Source organism: Chiloscyllium plagiosum, unplaced genomic scaffold, assembly GCF_037043375.1.
Source record: "Chiloscyllium plagiosum isolate Xiang-an unplaced genomic scaffold, Cpla_swu_hap1 HiC_scaffold_10, whole genome shotgun sequence".
In the NCBI taxonomy this organism is placed as follows: domain Eukaryota; kingdom Metazoa; phylum Chordata; class Chondrichthyes; order Orectolobiformes; family Hemiscylliidae; genus Chiloscyllium; species Chiloscyllium plagiosum.
Window position 1 is genome coordinate 43,291,061 of NW_028270148.1, and position 13,025 is coordinate 43,304,085.

General features: G+C 39.9%; 1 protein-coding gene across 6 annotated transcripts in view; it reads left to right on the forward strand.

Annotated features, from left to right (window-relative positions):
• The window catches only part of LOC122552789 (transcriptional-regulating factor 1), a 236,190-nt gene that overhangs the window by 23,353 nt on the left and 199,812 nt on the right, over positions 1 to 13,025 (forward strand). Inside the window, exon 1 of one of the 6 annotated variants that reach the window (XM_043695724.2) lies at positions 1,285 to 1,333. The exons of the other annotated variants lie outside the window; for them this stretch is intronic. The gene's annotated coding sequence lies outside the window, so the exon portion shown is untranslated. Of the gene's footprint in view, positions 1 to 1,284; positions 1,334 to 13,025 lie in introns of those variants that run through there. 6 annotated transcript variants of the gene reach the window in all.

Consider the following 13,025-nt stretch of genomic DNA (forward strand, 5'->3'; position numbering starts at 1 on the left):
GTTTCCTCATTTCCCCTCCCCCCACCTTGTCTCAGTCATATCCCTCGAATTCAGCACCGCCTTCCTAACCTGCAATCTTCTTCCTGACCTCTCCGCCCCCACCCTACTCCGGCCTATCACCCTCACCTTGACCTCCTTCCACCTATCGCATTTCTAACGCCCCTTCCCCAAGTCCCTCCTCCCTATCTTTTACCTTAGCCTGCTGGACACACTTCCCTCATTCCTGAAGAAGGGCTCATGCCCGAAACGTCGATTCTCCTGTTCCTTGGATGCTGCCTGACCTGCTGCGCTTTTCCAGCAACACATTTTCAGCTTAAGTCTTAAGATTACTTGGGTATTTTAAGAGAGTTGGGATAATTGTACCAGTGTGTCTAAACAAATGATTCTCTATTTTGCTGAGTTTTATGTAATTTTAAAATATTTTGGAAAACGTATGCAGGAATTGTCGTGCAAACCTTCTGTGTATGTAAACATGTCATACAATAATTTCACTCATTTCAAATATGGCACAAAACCTTCACTGACAGGAAGTTATAATTGCAGTATGACAATTTTGCTTGGATACTGTGAGCTATGACTGTCAGTGTCTGTGTTTAAACTGGATAAAGTTGCTAATCATGTGCAAAAATTAATAGTGCATGGTTTAGCGATGTACAAATATTCGTTGAGCAAGTGAAGACTATAAAGGAGTATAGTTTCTGATTAAATCCCACTTTTAGAGAGAAATACATAATAAGGTAAAGGATACCAAGGTTTTTGTCCCTTTTTGAATGAGGTGTTTGGTTTGAAAACACAACATTGAGTGAAGTCTTGTCATGATAGCTGTTAATGTAGCCCATTTTTTTCCTTCAAGTCCTAATTTAGCTACCCTCACCTATTTCTTTGGCACACAATATCTCTTTTTTTTATCATTTTCCTGATTTGTTGTTGCTGTCGATCTCATTTTTTTTGTTTAGCATTGCTGGCCTGTGATTCACTTTTTTTATTTCAACAGTTTTGTCTGATTCATCTTTAGCAACAAATAGTGACTGGGAATGGAGACCTTGTGTTTGCTTTAGATCATGCCATTTCCTTTGCAAAGACTTTGGCAGCCAATTAATTAATTTTCAAGTGCTGTCATGATTAGATAGCAAGCAGACAGCTAAAATGAACACAGAAAGACTTCACAAAAGAACTGCTAATTTGTCGAGGAAGGGAAAATAGTCTGGATGCCAGGGGAATTCAGTGTTCCTCTTTGCATGGTGCTGAACAGTTTTTTTTTATTGGTTTTGTATTGGCATTCAGGCTTTGACATCCCATCTAGAAGAAGACAACGGCTGACTGGACTTATCAGGTACTGCATTGAAATGTGATCTGGGTTATGTGTTCAGGCTTGTCCTGTGATTTTAAACCATGAACTTTTCTTGGAGTGGCTGAAGAAAAGCTGATGTTTGCTTTAGTTCCTTGGTTCAGTTGAAGTTCAACACTTGTCTCAAAACAGTGTTTGAAATGAGTGGGTAGAATCCTAGACTGTTAGCATGAAGAAGAAAATTTCCAATTTCCATGAGACCACAAGATTTAGGAATAAAAGTACGCCATTCAGCACATTGAGTGTTTTGCCATTCATTGAGATCATAGCTGACCTATAATCCTTAATTCCACTTTCCTGCCTTTTTCCCCATAACCATCGATTCCCTTGCTAATTAAAAATCTATTTAACTCAGCCTTGAATACGTTTTGAGATCCAACCCCAGCAGCTACCGGCATTAAAGAATTCCATTACCCTCAGAGAAGAAGTCCCTCCTCAACTCTGTCTTTAATAGGTGAACCCTAATTCCGAGATTATGCCTTCTGGTCCTGGATTTTCCCACATGGGGAACTAACTTTTTGACATCTACCTTGTCAAGTCATCTGAGAATCTTATGTTTCAATATGATGGTATGTAATTCTTTTATAATCCAATGAGTACAGGTCCAACCAACTCAGCCTCCCCTCATTAGAGAGTTCTTCCATACCTGATTTCAGCCTAGTGAATCTTCCCTGGACTGCCTCTAATGCCAGTATATATTTACAGATTAGCGTTGTGGCAGTTTGAGAATTTGAGTTGAAGTTGCTTTAAAAGGTCACTGTGATGCCACTGAATTATTATAGAAATATAAATGTTTCCAACCAAGAAGGAGACTAGTCTATGTTAAACAGAGGTTCAAATTACAGTGCTGCACTGTGAATAAACTTTTTGAGGCATTATGACAATGTATTTTGATGAGAGTTCAGTCAACTAATCAGGAGATGCAAGTTCAGCTGATCATCTCTGGGTCAAAAAATAACCTCGTAGAGATGAAACAGTTGACCTTACTGTTCCTAAATCGTAGTAAAAATGTACTTTGTCTCTTCCTTGTCAAAATAAAATGATTTCATTTTTCTTTTGGTTCTGGAGGACCAAGAAGTTGGTCCCACAGGGCCCTGGGCAAATTTCAGAGACTGAGCAACTTGAAACTATTGGGATATTCAGCATTTTACAATGCTTCAATTAGTTAACAAGAGTCAGAAGGCATTGAGTTGTGATCAGGTTTTAAGAAGTACTTCATGCATTTAGATCATTGAGCACTTCTGACTGCATAAACAACAACAGAATGGCATTCACCTTATCCATTTTGAAGGAAAAGCCTGTTGTTTTGTTCAGAATGGGTTTACAATGCAAATGTGTGTGGTCCTTTTTACAGCTTGGTCACTAGCTGTGATTTATGACTAACCATACAGCTGAATTCCTGAAGGAAATTTATTTACCACAATTTGTGTGTAAAAAGGCAGTGTGTAAAAAATATTACTACAAACATTGAATTCTGTCAGTGATTATCTGTTGTGCTCCTGATTTAAAAATCTGCATGTCTTTCAAACAATTTCAAATTTGTGAAACTTAAGTTTGCAGTATATTTATTTTATGGCATCCAGAAAGACTTTTGGGCAATGTAACTGCCGCTAAATTAGGTAGTTAAAGTTTACTAAGGATCTCTTTGTCTAAAAACTGCTTTTTTGTGAAATGATATTGCTATATTGTGTAAATGCTGAAAATGTGTTGCTGGAAAAGCGCAGCAGGTCAGGCAGCATCCAAGGAGCAGGAGAATCGACGTTTCGGGCATGAGCCCTTCTTCAGGAATGAGGAAAGTGTGTCCAGCAGGCTAAGATAAAAGTCCTGCTGGACACACTTTCCTCATTCCTGAAGAAGGGCTCATGCCCGAAACGTCGATTCTCCTGCTCCTTGGATGCTGCCTGACCTGCTGCGCTTTTCCAGCAACACATTTTCAGCTCTGATCTGCAGTCCTCACTTTCTCCTCGAAGATATGGTGTAAATGGCCTGATAATGCTTTCTAATTTACTTTCAAATTAGTAAAAGTCTTTTTTGATTGAGGAACATGTCACAATTTTCTGCTGGTTCATATTATTTCTTTAATGAATAGTGACAATGACACATTTCAAAAGAAACCTGATAAATTTGCAATCTTATAGGACAAGGATCCGTCATTTTTGTACTAAATTTTTAACTGTAATAAGTTGTTTTAATTTTTTCATGCCCGTAGTTCTGGACTGAAAAGTTCATGTATCCTGATAGATTTTATATTTTCTAAAAACCACAAAACCTGTCAATGTTTTTGTTTTGTTAACCAGCTTAACTAGTTTGGCCACTGGAGCCTTTTTTTTTTCCTGTACCTGGAAACATTTTGGGCCAGTGAAAACAACTTTAACACTCACTAAATCTTTGGGTTTGCAGACTTTGAAAACAAAGTTTCAACACTATCATTGTGTAACCTTTCAATCCATTTTACAAATGGAAAGATGTTAATACCAAGGATGTTTTATCATGTAACAGATGTTAAATGTAAGTTGTTTAACATTCAGCGATGTTCAGTTTAGAGCATATTTTTATCTTAAGTTTTTTTTTTCCTACTTGTTTACATTGGTCTCTTGGTGTATTCCTGAGCATGCACCTCCCTATGCCATCACGAAATCTGTGATTGAGCCAATGTTCTAGGGAAAAGGTTCCCTTTTTATAGGGAATGCTGCAACAACTCAGCAGATCTGGCAGCATCTGTGGTAGAGAAATAGAGTTAATGGTTCAAGTCCAGTATGATTTTTGGAACTCTTCTGTTTTGTTCCATCCCAGTGCTGGAGAAACAACTGGCCACACCCACAGTTTGTTCATTCAGACCTATTCTCCATGGTGCTTTGTCGCACTTGGTTACAATCTTGATGGGGTACAATTCGGAAGCATAAATTTTAACTGCTTGGACTAATGCTGTCTTTCATTAGTAATTTTAAATGTAGCAACATGTTGCCTCAAACTGTGGTGTGTCTTGAAAATGACAACCCGTTCCAATGTTAGTGTGGTTTCATGTACTACATTTGATCTGAAGTATGATTTGCTTTCTAAAGGTTTCAGGGTCAAGAAATAAGTGATACAACAAAAAACATACTTGAAAGGTGCACTTCATGTTTGGGAGAAGCAAGAGAGTGTGGTATATGATCTCTGGTTTGGGTTTCAAGATACTTCCTTGCTATATGAAATTGGTGCAATTTTTATGATCTGCTTGAAATTAATATGGTTAAATATTTTTGTAGCTGTACTAAATTTGAGCAAACTTTCTCAAATATGACTTAACACTGGCATTAGAGTAATTTTTCAATTAGTTTTGGGTTCCATTTGAAGAATTAGTATTTTCATTTTTCAAGATAATTTTTCTTGGATGTTTGTAATGGATTCCACCTCAAACATGTAGTATAAAGTTGACTTTCAGAAAAGCCGAGCTTAAAAAATGCCAAGAATTGGAAGTATCAAAGAAACATTAATTGCTGTTAACAAATACTGCTTGATTGCTTAATTCAGTCACATGCAACTGAGAGCTGACAGGCCTCAGAAAATATTTGCAAGATAAAGATTGCATATTTTCGATAGTGTTTCACAGACATTCAGTACATTTTTGATATCTTTCTTTTAAGTATGCTGCTAGTATTTCTCTTCAGCCCCCTGCCCCAATTCCTCCTCCAAGACTCTGTTATCTGTTGGTATGCATTTTATGTTTTGTATCTGCCCTTATCCCATCCAATCACCAAAGCATGGACATAAAGAAAAACAAACTTCTGGAAAAGTTCAGCAAGTATGTCAGCATCTGTGGAGAGAAATCAGAGTTAACATTGCGGGTCAAGTGACTCTCTTTCTCAGAACTGGACCCTTTACCAAAACATGGCTCCTCTCCTGTGATTGGGAGGAGTTGCAATGTTAGTTTAGTGGATGAGAATGTGTATTTTGGGGTCATCATAGACCCTGAAAGTGTGGAGTTGCCACTTGTTAGATCAGTGAAATTGCAAATTATGTTTCTACTTTTGTCTTAAAGAGTCTTAAAATGGGCCTCTCGTAAATGAGTTGATCTTCCTCTGCAGCTGTCATACTATTCTGCACTTTGTTGTTTAATCCTAATGTACTTATGTAAGGTATGATTGGTCTGGATAGCATGCCCGACAAATCTATGTCAAATCAAGTTCAAATATTAAGTCCGAGTACACCTGTGAGTAATGGACTACTAAATCTCTAAAATGTTGGTGTGTGAATATACAAATTTGTTTTGCATGAAAACTTGTTTTACTCAATTTCTTAGATTACTTATTTTGAGCAGAACTTTGCATAATAATCTATAGTTCCATTTGGTGTGCCCTCCAATTCCAAACAGATAAGGGACGTCGTAATTGGGATAGAACAAAGCCTTAATCTCAGTCAAATTAAGGGTAATTTAAGGAGGGCATTGCCAGCTGAAACAATATGACACATTGACTTCTTCTGTATGAATAAGTTGACCTGCCTTTGTCAAACCTTCACACTGCTGATTTGCTGCGATTTTTATCATAAAATATGACATTGACTTGTTGGGCAGGTTGACCATTCAGGTCAGAAAGAATGTCATGAATAAAAGCTGTATTTGTGTTTGGCAATTTGAAACAAGCGTTATGTTGTGCTTTTATTGAGACCAAATGATTGGGGAAGAGAATTTTAGAATGATTATGAACAGAAGGAGACTTCTTGGCCCATTATGTCTTGCTGGCGCTCTCTCAAGGGCAACTCATCTGCTATCACTTCCCACCACATCCCCATAACTCTGCATTTTTTTCTCTACGGTTTATTCGTTTCTGTTTTGAAGGCCATAATCACATAGATCACCATGCATGTTCTTGCAGAGCGTTCCAGATCCTAATTTCTCAGTCCACTTTTTAAAAAAAAAAGTGTTTTCTAGTTTTTTTTTGCCAGACTTGTTAACTTTGTGTGCTCTGGCATTCACACTTCAGTCACTGGGGTAGTTTCCACCATTTGCTCTGTCCAGACCATTAAAGATTTTGTGCACCTCTCAAATCTCCTACCACTTGGTCTCTCTGACCAGTTAACTAAAGTCTTTCATTCCTGGAATTATTTTTGTAAATGTCTTCAACACCGACTTTTTTATGCTTGCATCTTTCTCATAATGTGGTGCCCAAAGTTGGATGCACTGCAGTTAAGGGCAAATCAGTGTTTTAAGTAGCTTGGCTATAACTTGTTTGCTTTTGTATTTCATGCCTACTTGTAAAGTCCAAGATGCCATTACTCTCAATCAACAACCAGGTCATCGAAAAAAAAATTAACAGTGCTACCAATGACACTAGTAAAGGAATGACCTGCTCACTGATGCTCAGTTTGAGGTCTGTGAGGCTTGTTAAAGTTATTCAGCCTATCCAAACATGTGCAAAGGAGTTGAATTCTCTAATTGAGAGTGCCTCCCCTTAATGTCAAAGCAGTATTTGTCCTAGTATGGCATCAGTGACCCCAAACAAAACTGGAGTCTGTAGAATTCATGAGGGGAAATCTGTCTGCTGGTTCGAGCTTTATCTAGTAGAAAAGGATTTTGATGGTTGTGGTTGTTCAAGGTCCATCATTTCAGCCCAGGCCATCATAACGTGAGTTCTAACAGTTCCACCTCCACACTCCCTTGACATTGGTGTGACCATTGATGAATCCCCACTCTCAATATCCTGGTAGTTACCATTGACCAGAAACTAAACTGAACTGTCTAAATTAATGCTGTGGTTACAAGAGGCAATCAAAGGCTGGTAATCTTGGAATTAGTATCTGTTCTCCTGACACTCCAGAGCTTGTCCACCATCTCTACGGCATAAGTCAGCAGTGTGATTGAATAGTCCCACTTGACTGGATGATTGCATACTCAAAATGAGCACTATCAAGGACAAATCAGCCTGCTTGATTGACACTACATGCAACATGAAACTTATTCATGAACACACTGCAGCCGCAGTGTGTACTATCTACAAGATGTACTGCACTTATTCACCAAGGCTCCTTTGACAGCACCTCCGTTCGGTGTTCTCTGTACCATCACATCTAGGAATGGGAGTTGGCTATCCTTTTCTTCTCTCGTGAATCGGATTCCTGTGAGTGTGGCGTTGATGATCCGGTGTGTTTATTCTATTTCCGTGTTTTTAATGATTCTCTGGGTCAGATATGTCGATGACACGTTTGTAATCATTAAAAACACAGAAATAGAAAAAACACACCGGATCATCAATGCCACACTCACAGGAATCCGATTCACGAGAGAAGAAGAAAAGGATAGCCAACTCCCATTCCTAGACGTGATGGTACAGCGAACACCGAACGGAGAATTCACTACAAGGGTATACAGGAAAGCCACACACACAGACCAAGTCCTAAACTATGAAAGTAACCACCCCAACACACACAAACGAAGTTGCATCAAGACACTATTCAAAAGGGCCACAACACACTGCAGTACACCAGAACTGCAAAAAGAAGAAGAGGAACACCTATACAAGGTATTCGCCAAAAACGGATACCCGCGCAACTTCATCAACAGATGCCTAAGAGAAAGACCACGGAACGAGGACATACCAAAACCAAAAGGACTAGCCACACTACCATACATCAGGAGCATCTCAGAACTGACAGCCAGACTACTGCGACCCCTAGGACTCATAACGGCACACAAACCAACAGCCACACTCAGACAACAACTCACCAGAACGAAGGACCCGATACCCAACATGAGCAAAACTAGTGTAGTGTACAAAATACCATGCAAGGACTGCACAAAACACTATATAGGACAAACAGGAAGACAGCTAACTATCCGCATACATGAACATCAACTAGCCACGAAACGACACGACCAGCTATCCTTAGTAGCCACACACGCAGACAACAAGCAACATGAATTCGACTGGGACAACACTACTATCATAGGGCAAGCCAGACAGAGAACAGCCAGGGAATTCCTAGAGGCATGGCATTCATCCACAAACTCCATCAACAAACACATCGACCTGGACCCAATATACCAACCATTACAGCGGACAGCTGAAACTGACAACCGGAAGCGGCAGGGACAGACCACTATAAACACCAGAGGAAACATCAAAGAAGCGCTTCGCAGGAGGCTCCCAAGCACAGATGATGTCGCCTAGCCAGGGGATGAAACGTTTGCAACAAAAACTTCCAGCTCGGCGAACAGAACCACAACAATGCATAGGAATGCCACCACCTGCAAGTTACTCTCCAAGTCTTTAATCATTCTGACGCGCAACCATATCACCGTTTTTTAAGTGTTGCTGATTCGACTTTCTGTAACTCCCTTCATAATACTATGGTGAATCTCCATACCTCCATCCCCAGGAGCTGCAGTTATTCAAGAAGACAGCACATTATCACTTTTCCCACAGCAATAAGTGCTGGGCTTGGCTTGTGATGCCCACATTCCATGCATTTCCTTTTATTTACTCTGTACTAGCTGCTTTCTAAGTCTAATCTGTCATGCAGAATGATTTTTCACATATTAGTTCAGACTTATTTCTGTGTCACCTTTTTTGAGTTGTACTTTTTTTGATTATTGGCTGTTGTTGTTCTTTGACCAAAATTAATCATTTCTGGGATGACACTATGGCTTTAGGAGTTGCACTTTGTCCTTTTTTTTAATGAAAAAAGGTTGAGACATGGAATTTCAGCAGTCTGCTCAAAGCTAATAAAATAATCAGCTTGTGTGGCGTTGGACTATTTTAAAAAAGTTGGAACAATAGAAGCAGCCTGAATAGGTGGGGTCAAGCAACCACAAAACCAGGATTTTTAGTTGTGGCATTCAGCAGTTGCTGGGGTCTTGAAGCTGGATGTGCAAGCTTTTATTTCCCTCCCTGTTTTAGCTAAAAGCTGGCGTTCTCTTCCTTCTGCTAGAATTGCATGTGAGTCAACTTATTTTACTGAATTTGCCTTTGCCAAGGGCGTGTTGCAAGGTGTTACTTTATTGGAACAATCAATTAGCAGTATTTAATAGATTATTTTGTTAAGCATTTCAATATGGATACAGTTAAGCCAACATTTCATTGTTTTTTGGTCTGTATTTTAACTCTTGTAAAAATAAAGTTGTTTTGCTTAAAGTTTAATATTTGACCAACTGAATTGCATCTGGAACACAGGGCCTTATACTGACCTTTAAAATTAAAACAGGTTAGGGTCTAGGCTATCTTTTTATGTGTATCTTGAGGTGGTTTGGTCTGGTCCATAACACTTCACATTTCTCAGCATTAAATTTCATCTGCTGTTTGTCCACCCATTACACGAACTCGACTAGGTCTTTTTCAATTTTGTCATGATCCTTTTCTCAATTTGAGTGCCTCAAAATGTAGTAACACCCGCAAAGTTTGAAAGGTGTGCAAAACACAAGAAATCTAGATTCTGTGCATAAATTAAGAAAAGTAGTGGATGAAACCTAACTCCTGAGGAACCCAGCTAAACATCTTCATATCCACAAAACAAAGCGAAAAACATGACCTTCTTGTCACTTGATCAATCTCATACCATACCGTCACTGTCCCTTTTTTTTGTCAAAAGATTTTAAGGTTGTTGACTTGCTTAACAGATGATACTCTCAACCTCACCCCTCACCTGAGGTGTGGTGACCCTCGGGTTAAACTACCACCGTTTCATTTCTACCTAATGAGAGAGCAGCTCTCAGAGTATGGTGACGTTACTCCCTGTTATTGTATCTTTGCATCTAAAGTGTCTTTTAAGTCCAAGCCAGACCATAGGATCATAAAAAATACGAACAGGCGAAGACTGTTCAGCCCCTCAAGTCTGCTTCACCATTTATTAGGATCGTGACTGATTCAACACACCTCACATCCTTTCTCTTGCAAGCTCATGATCCTTGATTTCCTTATTGATCAAGAATCTATTCATTTTGGCCTTAAATGTGCACAGGGGCTTAGCCCCCACAGCTCTCTATGCCAAGGAGTTCTGAGTACACTCAAGAAATTTCTCTTCTTCTGTTTTAAATTGTATCCCTTTTTATTCCAAGACTGTGCACCCTTGTCCTAGACTCTGCCATGATTGAATTCTTCTCAGTGTTTACCCTATAAAGCCCATGAAGACTCCTAAATGTTTCAATGAGATCACTTCTCGAGCTTCTAAACTCCATTGAGTAGAGTCCCAACTTGTTTAGACTTTGCTCAAGACGATGCCTCCAGACTGGGAATCATCTGAATTGGCCCCAGTGAAATAATACCTCCCCTTAAATAAAGGGACCAAAACTGCCTACAGTACACCTTATCTGGTCTCACCAGCACCATGTACAGTTGCAATAAGGCTTCCTTTCTCTTATAATGGAAATGTGTTGCTGGAAAAGCGCAGCAGGTCAGGCAGCATCTAGGGAACAGGAGTTTCGGGCATTAGCCCTTCTTCAGGAATGAGGAAAGTTGCGGAGCGTTTCAGGGAACACCTCTGGGACACCCGGACCAACCAACCCAACCACCCTGTAGCTCAACATTTCAATTCCCCCTCCCACTCCACCAAGGATATGCAGGTCTTTGGACTCCTCCATCGTCAGACCACAGCGAAACGACGGTTGGAGGAAGAACGCCTCATCTTCCGGCTAGGAACCCTCCAACCACAAGGGATGAACTCGGATTTCACCAGTTTCCTCATTTCCCCTCCCCCCAGCCTGTCTCAGTCAAATCCATCAAATTCAGCACCGCCTTCCTAACCTGCAATCTTCTTCCCGACCTCTCCGCCCCCACCCCAGTCTGACCTATCACCCTCACCTTGACCTCTTTCCACCTATCACATTTCCGACGCCCCTCCCCCAAGTCCCTCCTCCCTATCTTTTATCTTAGCCTGCTGGACCAACTTTCCTCATTCCTGAAGAAGGGCTAATGCCCGAAACGTCGATTCTCCTGTTCCCTAGATGCTGCCTGACCTGCTGCGCTTTTCCAGCAACACATTTCCATCTCTGATCTCCTGCATCTGCAGACCTCACTTCTTCCTTTCTCTTATAGTCTATCCCCAGAAATACGGGCCAACATTCATTTTGCTGTCCTGAGTACCTCCTGCACCATTATGCTAGCTTTTCCATGTTTTGTGCAGATCCCTTTGTGATGTGCTTTGTGTATTTTTTTCTCCATTTGAATAATCCTGTGTTCTTGGGCTGTCCCTTCCAGAATGAACAATTCACATTTTCTATCATACTCCATTTGCTGCCATCTTGCCCACTCACTTAACCTATCAATGTCTCTTTGTAAACTATATCCTTCGTGCACCTTGTCTTTGTTTTTGTGTCATCTGCAAATTTGGCTACAAGATATTTGCTTCCTTCCTCAAAGTTGTTAATATGCAATGTAATTAGCGGCGGTCCCAACCCTGATCCCTTTGGAACACCACTGGTCACAGGTTGCCAACCTGAAAAAGAACCCAATTTCCTCACTTGCTGTTTTATCCCCATTAGCCAATTCTATATCCTTGCCAGTATACTGCCTCCAACGCCAGGGGCTCTTTAACCTTTTGTGAGATACCTCATTGCATGTTGCCTGGAAGTCCACAGGCGACACATCTACTGGGTCCTCTCTATCCACTCTGGTTCAGTTGTATGCAAAGAAAACTATAATAAATTAGTCAGACACAAATTTACCTTTCATAAAGCCATGCTGACTTTGCTGGATTAGATTACAATTTTCCAAATGTGCAACAGTTACTTCCTTAATAAATGATTACAACATTTTTCAAACCATGACATTAACCAGCTTGACCCTCATCAACCCTGTTATCTTATCAGATAATTGAGCTGTCGTTGTTCAAGGGACTGTTACTTTTGTTCCAAGTTATAATTTTGAAAGCTTTGCTATAATTGATGTTTAACTTGACTGACCTGTGATTATTGGGTTTATCTTCAACACTATTTTGAACGCAGCTTGCGGGGGTTTCAGAATTGATGTATTTGTGTGTGGCATGTGGTACTGTTTCAATTATTTTTCTTACTAAAGTTAAGCACACCTTTCTTTGCTACTGTGTCCCAAGAGTTGATTGGAACTTTTGTATCTGAAATGAAAAACCTAGAGCACTGCAAACTTAATTTTAATTGAAGTTAGCTCTCAGCGCTGGTCATCCAATGTTGTTAGATAAATTCTTACTGCACCTCTTAGTAAAAGAGAAATCTTGTAGATAAGGATGTACAGGGCCTGATTGGTTTTGTGTGATGGATGAAAATTGTTTTGTAAACGATAAGAAGAGGTTCTTGTCTTAAATGCAATGTTGTTTGTTGCATTATAGCAACTATGTACAAGTTACATTTGTATGAGGAGAGATTGTTACAAAACTATGAAGAAGCCCTTCATGTTGGGATTTAGTCTGAGGTCCAAAGTTGTTACATCAGCTGATTGTACATGATGTTCATTTTCTTGGGCTGTGTTTCTTCGCCCTCAGATGTAACTCATGAGACCTTGACACCCATGTGCACCATTCAGAAGCTGTTTCTGCTTTAGAATATTGTCTTGGTTTATTTGGGCTTTTAATCTGTTGCCTATGTTGTGCGAACATTGTACAAATGGTATAAACTCTGCTGAGCTAGATTTTGCATTTGTTTTCAAATGTGGCACTGCTATGACTGTAAGAAATGACATGCAAATCTATAACTGGCTGGAATTAATTATCTGTGGATTTAAAGAAATGGCTT